Source organism: Danio rerio, chromosome 20 (genome assembly GCF_049306965.1).
Source record: "Danio rerio strain Tuebingen ecotype United States chromosome 20, GRCz12tu, whole genome shotgun sequence".
NCBI lineage: Eukaryota > Metazoa > Chordata > Actinopteri > Cypriniformes > Danionidae > Danio > Danio rerio.
Genome location: NC_133195.1, coordinates 22,618,585 through 22,631,936, shown reverse-complemented (window position 1 = coordinate 22,631,936; position 13,352 = coordinate 22,618,585). Strand labels below are relative to the sequence as shown.

The 13,352-nt window shown below is 34.6% G+C and overlaps 1 protein-coding gene and 1 long non-coding RNA gene across 8 annotated transcripts in view; one reads left to right on the top strand and one right to left on the bottom strand.

The window, feature by feature from the left end:
• kcnh5a (potassium voltage-gated channel, subfamily H (eag-related), member 5a) overlaps positions 1 to 13,352 on the top strand; it is a 227,768-nt gene that overhangs the window by 93,139 nt on the left and 121,277 nt on the right.
• On the bottom strand, positions 2,127 to 4,930 carry LOC137488639 (uncharacterized). 2 transcript variants are annotated; one of them, XR_012396408.1, is made up of 6 exons: positions 4,873 to 4,930; positions 4,447 to 4,553; positions 3,358 to 4,185; positions 3,098 to 3,183; positions 2,768 to 2,810; positions 2,127 to 2,670 (listed from the first exon to the last, which is right to left on the bottom strand). It is a non-coding gene; the product is annotated as an uncharacterized lncRNA (long non-coding RNA). The 2 variants fall into 2 exon arrangements; XR_011007763.2 differs by having other exon boundaries at positions 3,358 to 3,478; positions 4,873 to 4,922.

The window sequence follows — 13,352 nt, the reverse complement described above, 5'->3', positions numbered from 1 at the left end:
GATTGCAGTTCAAGGAAGTATAGAGTGTATTTTTTTGGATACTAAAACACTACCTCATATTCTGTATATAAATATGCAAAGACAACTATGAGTCAGCCATTTGTAGGTCAACTTTGTAAGGAGTAATTGCTATGGCTTTAAAAAAAAAAATATATATATATATATATATATTTTTTTATATACATTACACACACACACACACACACATATATATAAATATATATATATATATATACATACAGTTGAAATTAGAATTATTATCCACCCTGTATTTTCCCCCCAATTTCTGTTGAATGGAGAGTAGATTTTTTAAACACATTTCTAAACATTATAGTTTTAATAACTCATTTTTTAATAACTGATTTATTTTATCTTTGCCATGATGACAGTAAATAATATTTTACTAGATGTTTTTCAAGATGCTTCTATACAGCTTAAAGTGACATTTAAAGGCTTAACTAGGTTAATTAGGTTAACTAGGCAGGTTAGAGTAATTAAGCAAGTTATTGTATAATGATGGTTTGTTCTGTAGACTATCTACTGAATAAAACAAATAAGACTCTCTCCAGAAGAAAGAATATTATCAGGCATAGTGTGAAAATTTTCTTGCTCTGTTAAACATAAATTGGGAAATATATATTGTTTAGAAAAATCAAAAAGGGGGGCTAATAATTCTAACTTTAACTGTATAATTAGATTTTTTTGTGAAATGCTATGTATAAATGCTATATATATTGCATGGATATTTCTGTAAAACTTAATGATTAAAATTATTAGATTTATGGGGCTTTAATATGTAATTTATGTGTTTTACTGTGTCAGTAAATGATCCCTATTAGAACTGGCATCACTGCGCAGAAAAATAAATGATTAAAATAAATGCTTTATTTGAAGAGGCTGGTCATGAAACCTTTATAATCAAGACATAACACATCATGAATTTGAATGAGAGTTTATGCACACTAAGGACATTAAATGTCAGTTCACTCATGTCATTTTAAATGCAAAAGTGACAATGTTTGAGATGTCTTCAACATGACACCTTGACATTACCAAGACAACATCATTTGTTTTATATCTGATTGTTATAAGGCAATTATAATTGTGTCATCAATTTTAGAACAGCATCATTAATATTTTTCTTTACTTTAATTGCAGTGGTAGTTAAAATGTCATTAAATATTAATGACATTGTTGTAAATTTTTTTTGGATTATTTTATTTTATGATATAATAACACTAATCAGAAAATTTGTTTTGGCCTCAATCCAATCATGTTTAAGATAGATGTACACCTTTTGAAAAATTGCCCTGATAATGTCAAGTTGACATGACAAAGACAATTTAAACAATGTCATCTTTTCAAGTGACATAACTGAGTAAATGATCCTTAATAAAGATGTTATGAATTTTAATTTTTAATAATTTATTATTTTTTTAATATTAAAGCATTTGGAAATTGCGTACTTATAGTTAGCTGCAGTGCAGACATAGCATGGTCCATGTTTCTTTGTTCGATTACACGATGCTTTATTTATTTATTTATTTATTTATTTATTTATTTATTTATTTATTTATTTATTTATTTATTTATTCATTCATTCATTTACAATTTAACACTTTGTTTTTCAAAAAATGTTTCTTCATTCTATTAGATGTTTCATTAGACAATGCTTTATTTATTTATTTTTTGTTTACTTTATCTATCTATCTATCTATCTATCTATCTATCTATCTATCTATCTATCTATCTATCTATCTATCTATCTATCTATCTATCTATCTATCTATCTATCTATCTATCTATCTATCTATCTATCTATCTATCTATCTATCTATCTATCTATCTATCTATCTATCTATCTACACAGCAAAATATGGGGACCCAAAACAACTCTGTGGGTGTTAATTTCAACAATTTGAAAGTGTCTCATGGGGTCCACTCAAAACTGAGTTAAATCAACACTTTCAAAAGGGTTGGCACATTGACACCGAAGTAAGGGTTAATTTTAACTCTGGGCAGAGTTAAAAAAGTAACTATATTTAACACCGCCTGGTGTAATATATTGTTATTTTATTCAACTCTCTTGAGTGTAAATATGGTAAAAAGGTCAAATAGACTGTAAATTACAAAAGAAAAAACATTTTATTTGAAAACATTCACCACTTCAACAATTCATTCAGTTTTTAAAATGCAACAATGTCGAATATGCTTTAAATGTTTTATTAGTACAGACAGTATCAACAAAATATGTATGACCAGTGCTCAAAAAGGCTGTTTCAGTCCTTTGGTCCAAACTTGATGTTTCATCTGAGCAATTTGAAAGTTCAATATATCGTCACTCATAGTTTTCTTCTGAATGCATAGTTTTCTTCTGAAATTACATTTTAAACAACTTGGCGTGCAAATCTTTTACTTCTGGTGTTTCCTTGGTCCTCCATATCAACACACAGCAGTTTAAATGAAGGTATAAATGCTGTAAACTTGTGTGAAAACAAACTGGAGCTAGGAAATCTCATCAAGCATGTCCTGTGAATGAAGTACTTCCCAGCCACAGGATGACCTTTTTATCCATGACGATGTAGTAGCTGCTGATCGCTGGTCTGGTCGTTCCTGATGCACGGATATAGGGTGATGCTCATCTAAGAACTCTTCAAGACTCCAGCATGACTAAGAAAAATGTTTGAAAACAAATTGCAATCAAATTCTATGATATATTTAAAAGAACATTTAAAGTAAATAAAACATTCAAGAAATCTAAACTCACCTTTTGAAAATCTTCATGATGATCCACAACTTGACTCTCCCAGCTGGTTGAGGTGACAGGATATGGAAAAGTAGAAAAAACACATACATCACTGTTGGATCTCCAAAAACAATTAGGTTAACCACTATGACTAGAACTGGAAAAACAGGCAGCTGTCTGTCCAGAATCCTCAATTTAACACAACACTTGGAGCAAAATTTAGAGGAGCTTAAAATCTTTTATATCATTTAGTGATGCTGACTTCCCCAAAATATTGGCCACAGTGTAAAAATATTCATAAACTTACAGTTTTCTGTAAGCGTGTGTGTGTGTGTGTGTGTGTTTCTTTACCAGATTCAACTTGTTAGGCCCTTTCAGGTCCAGTATTGACGCCACCTTTACTGGAGTCTAGCAGATGTTTAAGGTCCAAATATAATCTAAAATATTAGGATAAGCAGAAGAAGAAAAGGTGCAAAGCAAAGAGCAAAACATTATTTAAGTAACAGTTCACCCACAATACAAATCTTATCACCTTCATGTCATTCGTTATTCTTTAATGCTCTAATACCCTCTCAGCTTGTGAAACAAATACAGAACTTTATCAAACATACCTTCATTATTATCACCACATATGACCAAGAAGGTGTGCTTGGTCATTTCACCAACTCTGGAAAGGTACCATCCGTCTCTAATCAGCCACCGTCTCAGGGTCTTGTGTTATTGTATAGAGAACTGTGGCAGTTAAAAAAAACAACAAAAAATTAGTATCTAACACATGCATAACCTTCAGATAAAAAGGAGAGATGAACATCACAAAGTATGCCTCACTTTTTCAGATATCTTTTGATTCAGATGTTGATTATTGATAATAAATCTACAAATCAAACCTGTATCATCATTAGGCTGCTCAAATATAAATCAGTTGATTAATTTTACAGACAGGTGGCTGTTTACAACGCACTAAATTGTCTTTAATAAAACGGAAATGTTGTGTACAGTACATGCTAAGTTTAGCCTATAGTTTTAAGCACAATATCATGCGGGAGAAAAAGCTTGACTAAGATGTTCCTGGCTACATAAATAGCCTAACTTACTAACGTCAGACATCCCGAGTTGGGAAAAGTAATTTTCGGGGGATACAGAGTTGATTTGCGGGAGGTAGCGGGAGAGATGAGTACCTGAAGAGCAATGGGATCAGTTGCGCGCGACTTACCTGAAGAGCGGTGGGGGTGACGCGCGACGTACCTGAAGAGCTGGGAGGGATGCGGTGGAGAGGGGTGTGCAAAGTGTTTAATGACCGGGCGGGAGACGCGCGATTTCCGGGAGATTATCATTCATTTGCGGGCATCTACTTGGGCATCTGGCAGTCTCTGTGCATTTGCGGGATAACGTTAACATTAGTCCCGCAACTTCCGGGAGACTTCTGTAACGTTAAATGTCTGAGAAAGTGCAAACGCGGTCATTTAAAGACATTAATGTTAACATTCCGACTTTAATGGTTGTCAACACTTAATATAATTCAAGCGTACGTTATCACGCGAGTCTATGAACTAACTTAACGGTATATGGACGGCCACGAATGAACCAGTTTAAAGGGGCCGCGGTGTTTAAAATAACCAAATTAACGTACACGAATAACAAACAATCATATGTTTTAGTCAGGAAGCCTTTTACAAGTAAGCATATGTTCATTTACTCACCAGATATGTTTTAGAAACTCTCCTGAGCTTTTGGAAACCGTCCTGTGTTGCCGTTAGCATCCGGGCAGAATAGGCTAGGCTGCTCCGGGGATTCCCTCGCTAGTTTGCTTCGAATTAAAGGAGAAGTGTCGATTTTATTTTGCAGATGGGTAACAACCCAAAAAATGGCATTAAGCGTGACAGAAATGTGTTGAACATGTACATTTGATGTTTTTATGCACTATGTATGCGTGAGCATATATAAAACATTCTTGAAAAGAAGTCAATAGTAATGCAGTTAAGCTAGATACACAAACGACCATGAATGAACCGCAGAAGTTTAAAATTGTCACTCCATTCTAAAGTTATTAACTTAACAATATGTTTACAACTGTATTTCCTTAAAGAAAGTCAGTAAAATACCAACATTTAGGTAGTTTGACTCACCAGTTGCTGTTCTAAACCTCAGATGGAAAATGGCGTCTGGAAAATTCTTCAGTGACTGGTGCTGCATGAATTCCCGGATGTTGGAAATAACACCACCAAGTGTTGAAAAGATAACTCCTTGATTTCGCACTGAATAAAATCAATTCTAACTCTTATTATATTCATTTATCAAAATCTAACTCTTTAACGTCAACACTTTACTCTGAAATGCTTCAACACCGAGAATTTAACTCTGATGAATTTGCTGTGTATCTATCTACCTACCTACCTACCTACCTACCTACCTACCTACCTACCTACCTACCTTTATTTATTTATTTATATATTTATTTATTTATTTATTTATTTATTTATTTATTTATTTATTGTTTTTTATTTTTATTTTAATTTTTATTTTTATTTTTTATCCATTCATCCAGTTATTTAGCTATCTATCTTTTTATTTACTTATTTATTTATGTATGTATTGATTCAGTTACAATGCTGTTTGTTTGTTTGTTTATTAACAACTCAAGTTTAATACTGTATTTATTTACAGAGCCAAGTTTCTTGGATTCTGGCTTTGTCTGTATTATTTGAGTGCTGTGACACTTGTAGCTCAATGGGCATTTTTTTTTTCGCACACAATAAGTGTCACAGAATTACAGGCATCAGCTTTAAAAGTTTTAATTAGAAAGCCGACTAAAGGTTGTTTAATTTGGCAGCCAGTAGCTTAGAAAGCGCAGCTGGCTTCAGATCAGTTTCAGCAGAAGTGCGGCGCAGTGCTGATCTTCTCCTGATGTGCAGTATGCAGTGCTGAAGCTCATATTTATTGCTCGCTTGTTCTACACCGCCTGCCCCTGCGTTTCTGTCAGATTTCTCTCTGCGCACACAAATGACAGCAGATGGGGAGAAAGTCTTGTGTTGTTTGTGGATTTATCTCACTGTGCTACAATATGCTGCATTGTTAGTTTTTTTCTGTTATATATACTGCATTAGCCAAATCCGGCTGTTACTGTACTAAATTGTGATGAAACAGACATTTTGTATTAACATACCATATGAATTCATAAATACTAGCAGATTTACAAAAGCTGAGTTTAATTGCTTGTTCTGAGTCAGTCTTTTGTGCTAGTCACAGATCTGTGCATACCTTTTTTTTTTTTTTGGGATGAATGGGACAGGATTTATATTAGATCTGTGCAATTAGCATTAGGTTAATCACCATGTTAAATCCAGCTGCTGATCAGGGCCTTTTTGTTTTTCTGATATGTTAGTTACAGGTTAAGAGTCTTGTTCTTTTCCTTTAATGCATGTACATTTGCTTTGTACTCCTTTTTAATTTTTTAAATGTTAAGATTCAAGGCTTGTTAAGGCTGTGTGTGGGACTGAGAGAGGAAAGAGAGCAAGTGGTACTGCTACTAAGGCAATTAAAGTGACAGTACATCATCCAAAAATAAAACTCTGGCATTATTTATTTACTATCGTGTTTTGCCAAATTCATTCTGCTCTGGAACACAGAATAATATTTATAAAGTTTCAAAGAAGCTTCACGTTTGTCTTTTATAAGTTTATAATAGGAAATGTTCTCTAAGTACTTACATTTCTTTGTGATGTATTGAAAAACAAATGAAAAACAAACAAGCAAAACTACAATAAACAAAATGATGTTCTTTGCCATTTTGGAAACTGTGGAAACATTGGCCTCTGTTGTAGCTGAATAAGACCTAAACTTTGAGTTAGAACATTTATAAGTTGATTTAGAAATCAACCTTTACTTAAAAGTTTGATAAATAAGAGGTCATCGTAGTAAAACAAAAACAAAACGATAACACTTTATGATACCAGTACATGAATAATGATGTGTTATGTAAACTAAACATTACTTTATTAGGATTAATGAGTTAAGGCGTCCTCTAATCATGAACTAACTTTTACTACAGCATGAGTCACAAAAGTTCATGTGTGAATACCGGCGAGCTTAATTACTTGTTAGTACATGTTGTCAATAATGTATTAATTAACATTTAAGTTTAAACTAGCTGAACCCATGAGCTGTTAATTATGTCATGACTTTACTTGAGGGGCACATCACCATTACCTCATCCTTAACTACTCATGAACTCCTGTGTTTCAACTGTTCATGTTAATGTTGATAGAACACTTTTCTTGTTGGTCAGTGTAGACACACTAGACGGACGTGCATAAGGAGTTCATGAGTAGTTAGTAATGGGTTAATGGTGATGTGCCCCTTCAAGTAAAGTCATGATATAATTCTACATGAACATGCATGATTGTTAAAATAAGCATTAACTAATGTGGTAATTAATACATCAGTTAACAACATGTACCAAAGAGTAATTAAGGTAGAAGTTATCCACACAAGAACTCATGAGACTCATGCTGTAATTAAAGTTAGTTCATGATTAGCACATACATTAACTCATCATTACTCATGTACTGTTATCGTAAAGTGTTACCATTAAAACTGTAAGCTTCAAACCTATAATCATCCTTGCTACTGAAACCAAAGCTTTTATTAGATTTGAACATGACATGGAGAGATTGAGCCATAGAGGTGCAACAAGCATACTGTTAAATATTGCCAAAATATTGTGCAGAAAGTGGTTGTGGTTAAACACAGTAACTGCATCACGCACACACACATGCACACACAGACACACACCAAATACATTTGGAACGCCATGAGGGTGAGGAAAATCACATGGCAAATTTTGTTATTTCGGGGGGAACTGCTTTTTAAACAATATTTAACAATCAAATGCAGTGCTATGCCTAAATGAGTACACCCCTCACAGATCTGTCTTTTCAATCAATATTTTCTGTAGGATGATTTACAAAAATTTATAATGTGTATACTCATTGTATTAGTACTGTATACGAAAAATCAGTTCATCCAAATGAATGTGTTAGACATAATAAACAGCTAATATCTATTATTATTATTCTATTCCTAAAGACTTTTGATGACAACACTCTTATTTTTATATAGCTGCTTAATAAAACCAAACAAGATTGCCTGTATACACAAAAACTTAAATAAAAATAATCATTTTCAAAATGGGGTTTACTGATTCACGCTGAGCACTGTACATGCTTATTATATTAAATACAATAATTGACTAATAACAGGAGGGGCGGCACGGTGGTTTAGTGGTTAGCACTGTCGCCTCACAGCAAGACAGTCGCTGGTTTAAGTCATGGCTTGGTCAGTTGGCATTTCTGTGCGGTGTTTGCATGTGCTCCCTATGTTTGCAAGGGTTTCCTCCGGGTGCTCCGGTTTCCCCCACAGTCCAAAGACATGTGCTATAGGTGAATTGAATAAACTAAATTGGCCGTAATGTATGTGTGTGAATGTGAGAGCGTATTGGTGTTTCCCAGTGCTGGGTTGCGGCTGGGAGGACATCCATTGCTTAAAACATATGCTGGATAAGTTGGCGATCTTTTGCGAGTTTGTTAAATGAGATGTAGAGTGCAGGGAAAGCGAAAGAGAACAAGCTCTGTGGAAATAGCAGCATTTGGATGCCATTTTAGCTTTCTTTGCTATAACATTACAGCACCTCTGGTCATGCTCCATTTTTGGACAGAGTGTATGCGCAAGGTGAATGTGCATAACCTGAAGCCCTTATGATCTCACTAGCCCTGATGTTTTTTTTTTTTTGTAGTCCCCAAACTTCGTTCACTGTAGGCTTTGCTAAGCTAACTCTGTAAAAGCCAATGCCTCCCTTTGCATTGAACTTTGAGCGTATTACATTCAGAGATGTTGTTTCTGTTCACACAGCTACATTACACATCAACTAAAGTTTAAAATATGATATTGATGTGGACCACCCCTTTAAACAACTACACAGTAAGCCCATGTCAGTGCACATGCTTTAAAATAAAGTGCAAACAAAGCCTGTCTGAACTGATTAATAAAACATACAAACATTACATAACAAACTGCCCGGCCCACATCTCCCTCTTTATACCTCACATTCATTCTCTTGAGTAGTAGGACATGTGTGGCTGTAGTTCAGAAGAATCCTGACATTTTAATACAGTACCGGGCAGGAGTTATGGTGTGTGCTGAGTAAGGAAAGCGATGCTCCTCGGGGCCCTGCCATCATGTGACCACTGCCTCCCAGTACTCGAATCTAGAGATAAACCTCATCCATTCTTTGGCAGTGACCAGAGTGAGTGCAGTACAGTTCACTCAGCAGTAATACACTCACCCAGGGGCTTTCCAGAGCTTTATGTGTTCCTGCTACACCGATATGATACTTTCTACATCTCGCAGTGGCTGTAATGATCTTCCGTGGCTTGTTTTGGGCTATCTTTGAGCATCAACTGTTGTTGGGGACTTTTACAGTCAGCACAGGGGAGACATCGCCTTTAGTGGAGCAGACGTTATCAGAGGAAACAGATCTATTTCAAATGGAGTCACATCTTGTAAAGTGAAATTACTGTCAGCAAGTGCCTGCGCTTTCTCAGCATGTCAACAGACAACAGGAGTGTCTGTTAGCAACCTCACGGCAAACATGAGCGTATGAAAAGGCGTTGTTTAGATCCAATCAGATATGCATACACAATAGTAAGTCTTTAGCATCTGTGCAGTTCTCAGTAAAGAGAGACTTGTCAAGTACGGTTTTACTCATATTACTTTAGCTGTTTTTTCAAACTGTTTAAAATGAGTTGAAACAACACAACTATTAAGTTTTTTGGGACACAACTTGATTGTTTTATGTTCAATCCACTTAAGTTTGTAAAAATGTTTTTTAACTTAAAAGATTTGTATTTGCACATCATGAAAGATTTGTGTGGAACCCAACAATTTTTTTACTGTGTACTTAAAATTGTTCCTCTGTTTTTAACCTATCTAAGTGCGTACAAACACACACATTTTGGAGTGAGGAGCAAGCAGCAACATCCTGCTCTTCCTTGTGAAGCTACAGAAATAAATGAAACTGATCGAAATTCTGCTAGGTTTTGCTCCATATTACAGCACATTTCTATTGACCCCCATGTTAAAATGACCAACTTTATAGCAGAAAAAAGGTGTTGGTGTGTAAAGCTAATATTACCCTTCATGACAACTGCGAGGGTGGATTTAAAAAAAAACTCATCTGTTTTGTTTATATTAAGTTTTATAAAGTCTGCATAATTAAGGGCGTGGCCACTTGAGTGACAGATAAGTCTCCCTGCTTGCAGTCTCGTCAATTCAGCTGATTCCGGCTGATTAGCTGCTGATCTCGGCATATACATCGTATTTTTGTTTTGTTTTATGTGGCTTTACACAGTCAATAGCCTTTTGGAATTATTTCCTACAATTATCAGATAATATGGCATGCTGTGTGCACTTTATTGGGCTCACAAACCATTCAAGTGGCCTCCCTTTTTTATATGAAATTCATATATACGTATATATCATATCTATAAATGGATTTGTTTTATTTAAGATTACTATTTATCATTTATAATTTTCTTTAGAACTGTAATGCACTTCAGAATAGGTAAGCTCTAGAACAGTCATCTGAAACGTTGTCGTACAGTGTTATGCCTGGATTTCACAAATAGCCTTGCATTTACTAACAGCACAGACTATATTTGAAGTGTTTGGACGTCATTCGCACTTTCCTCCTTTAAAAAAGTATTACAACAGTGTTTTTAAAAGACTAAACACTTTATTGATATAGTACACAACCAAGCACATGTGGTCAGAAAACAAATAAATCTCAGGTTATGAAGTATTAAGCGTTTCTCCCAAAGAAAAACCCGTCTAAGCAAAATTCTTACAAGCATCCACCTCTTTGCCCATTTTTGGTAACCCCTTGTCGGCGCGATGACGCGCGAACATAATGGTGACGGTTGGCCACACCCACTTGCGCTCTTCAGAAACCTGTGGTTGACGTCACAGATACTACATCCATATCTTTTAAAGAGTATGGTGAGGAGTAAGAGCACACATACACAAACACACACCAGGAGTAGTGGGCAGATATTGCTTCCTGCCCCTTTTCAATTCCTGCCAGGGCCAGGAATTAAATCTGCAACCTTTCGATTACTATTCCAACTCCATAATCATTACGCCACAACTGCCCCAACTGCATTTTGGTTCAATGGTAAGATGTTTTTTAACACATTTTTAAAAATAATTGTTTTTACTTACACTGGTCTTACACAAAAGTTTGGGGTCAGTACAATTTTTAAATGTTTTAAGTGAAGTTTTTAAACTAATTTTGAGAGGAGCATGTGATATAATTGACAGCAGCTGGCCACCTACCTACACTCATTAGTTAGCCAATCAGATCTATCCTAACCCACTATAAGTAGCCTAGCTAGACATTACTCCCTTATCTTCGTTTTCCGAAGAAACCCCCCATACACCCCTTTCTCCTCCTTTTCTCCTTTACAAAAAGGGGAGCTCTCGAGAACCACCTGATCTCGTACTCCCCTCACATGCTCTATGGACCTGGCGGGAGCCCTGGGCTCAACTATCTCCGAGCTCAGGGTTCTCTCCCGGGACAGCATGCCAAACCTGCTTACAGCTGTCAAGCAATATCTAAGTGTGAACTCTTGAAAATAAGTTTATCCTGCTCACCAAGGCTGCATTTATTTAATTAAAAATACAGTACACATTGTAAAATTGTTATTGCACTATAAAATAACTGTTCAAAAGCAGTTTATAATTTCACATGATCACATGTGAAAGTCACATGATCCTTCAGAAGCCACTCTAATAATAATAATAATAATAATAATAATAATAATAATAATAATAATAATAATAATAATAGTTGTTGTTGTTGTTGTTGTTGTTAATATTACTATTATAATTAATGGTAATAGCAATAAAAGCAACAATGTCTGAAATATTAATTTCATTTGAACCTACATACAACCACAAAGCAATTATTTAAAATTGTAAAATTGAATCTACACAACCCATTTGCTGCATGGACTATGTAAATCGGGAAATATTTTTTTCCAGAGGTAATATTTCTTAAAATAAATGCATTGCATGTTAAATACATGGCATGAGACAATGTCTGTGTCGCTATGAATTTAATTTCCACTCACCAGTTGCACAGTATTGTGTTAACTGTCTTGAGCTTCATGCTTCATATATCAATAAGCAGCAGTGTTCACAAATAAATGTGATGTGTAAGCTTGTTCATTCAGTGTAATACAGTGATGCATTGCTGCGTCTGTGAAGTTATTGATCTGCTGTCTCTGACTAATTACTGACTGGCTGAGTACTGACTGTCCAGATGCTGTTTTTACCATCAATCCTTTATGTTTCTTAGCAAAATAAATGTTCAGACTCATCATTCTTTCACTCTCCACTAGTTCCAAACCTTTATAAGTCTATTTTTAAACACAAAATAATATAACAACATTGTAAATAGGTAGCCATTCTATAGTATTTGTTTTTTCCATCAAGGCAATGGCTAAATTGTAAGTAAATGTTCGTTTTTGGGTAAACTATACCTTTAAATGACATTGTTCTTTTAACAATAACTCTGTCAAGCTATTAAAAATGACACCTAATTAATTACACATTGTATTAGCATGGCTTATCTCAGAATTTAGGATGTTAACAAGACACAATTTCATTATTTATTCCATAGTTCATTTTACAAAAACAAACCTTGTTCTTTTGTTTGAAAGACAATCGAACCCAAAGGGGAAAATAGATTTGCATCCAGATGTATAATTACTCATATGAGTATTCTCGCATCTAATGATCATCTGTTGTTTACCCTGCAAAAAAATAAATAAATGTTGAATTTGCACCAATTATGAATTATCATATTTTTTCCACTGCTGCTGTCATGGGAAAGAGAAACAAGATTGGCCGTCATGTCTTACAGTAAACAGGGACAGTAGCTGCCGTGTTTTATGAAATGCATCATTATGTGCTGGGATGTAAGTTTGAGCCAGAGGCTTTAAGCTCCAGAGGCTTTATTGATCTTGACTGTACATGGTTTTAACAGTCTATTCAAAAGACAGATTTATTGATCCTACAATCAATGCTGTACAGAAACAGTATAAATAGCTCAGTTTGTTGTCAAGTTGTGTCTAATTTTAGAATGGCTTAGTGTGTGTGTGTAATTGTTTAATTAAAATCAGATCAATTCTGAGATGATGCAGAAAAAAGCAGGGTTTGTATACACTACTTTTAAGATATTTTCATCAAATTGAATTGCTAGGTGAATGATTAAGTCAAATGTTAAAATATTACATTTTGTTCAGTATTTTATTGATTTATTAATAAAACATACAGGCTGTACTAATTATATAATGACATACTGTATGTTACATATTTGACATATAATTCAACTACCTCCTCCCCTGCAAATTCAGTCAAAAAATAAAATAAATAAGTAAATAACAGAGTGAGAATGTCGTAAAATCTGAAAACTTGGTAAAAATCAGGCGAGGGCTTTTAGTTGGATTTCGGGAAGTGGGTGATTAAGTCAATCGGTGCTTTAGAAAAC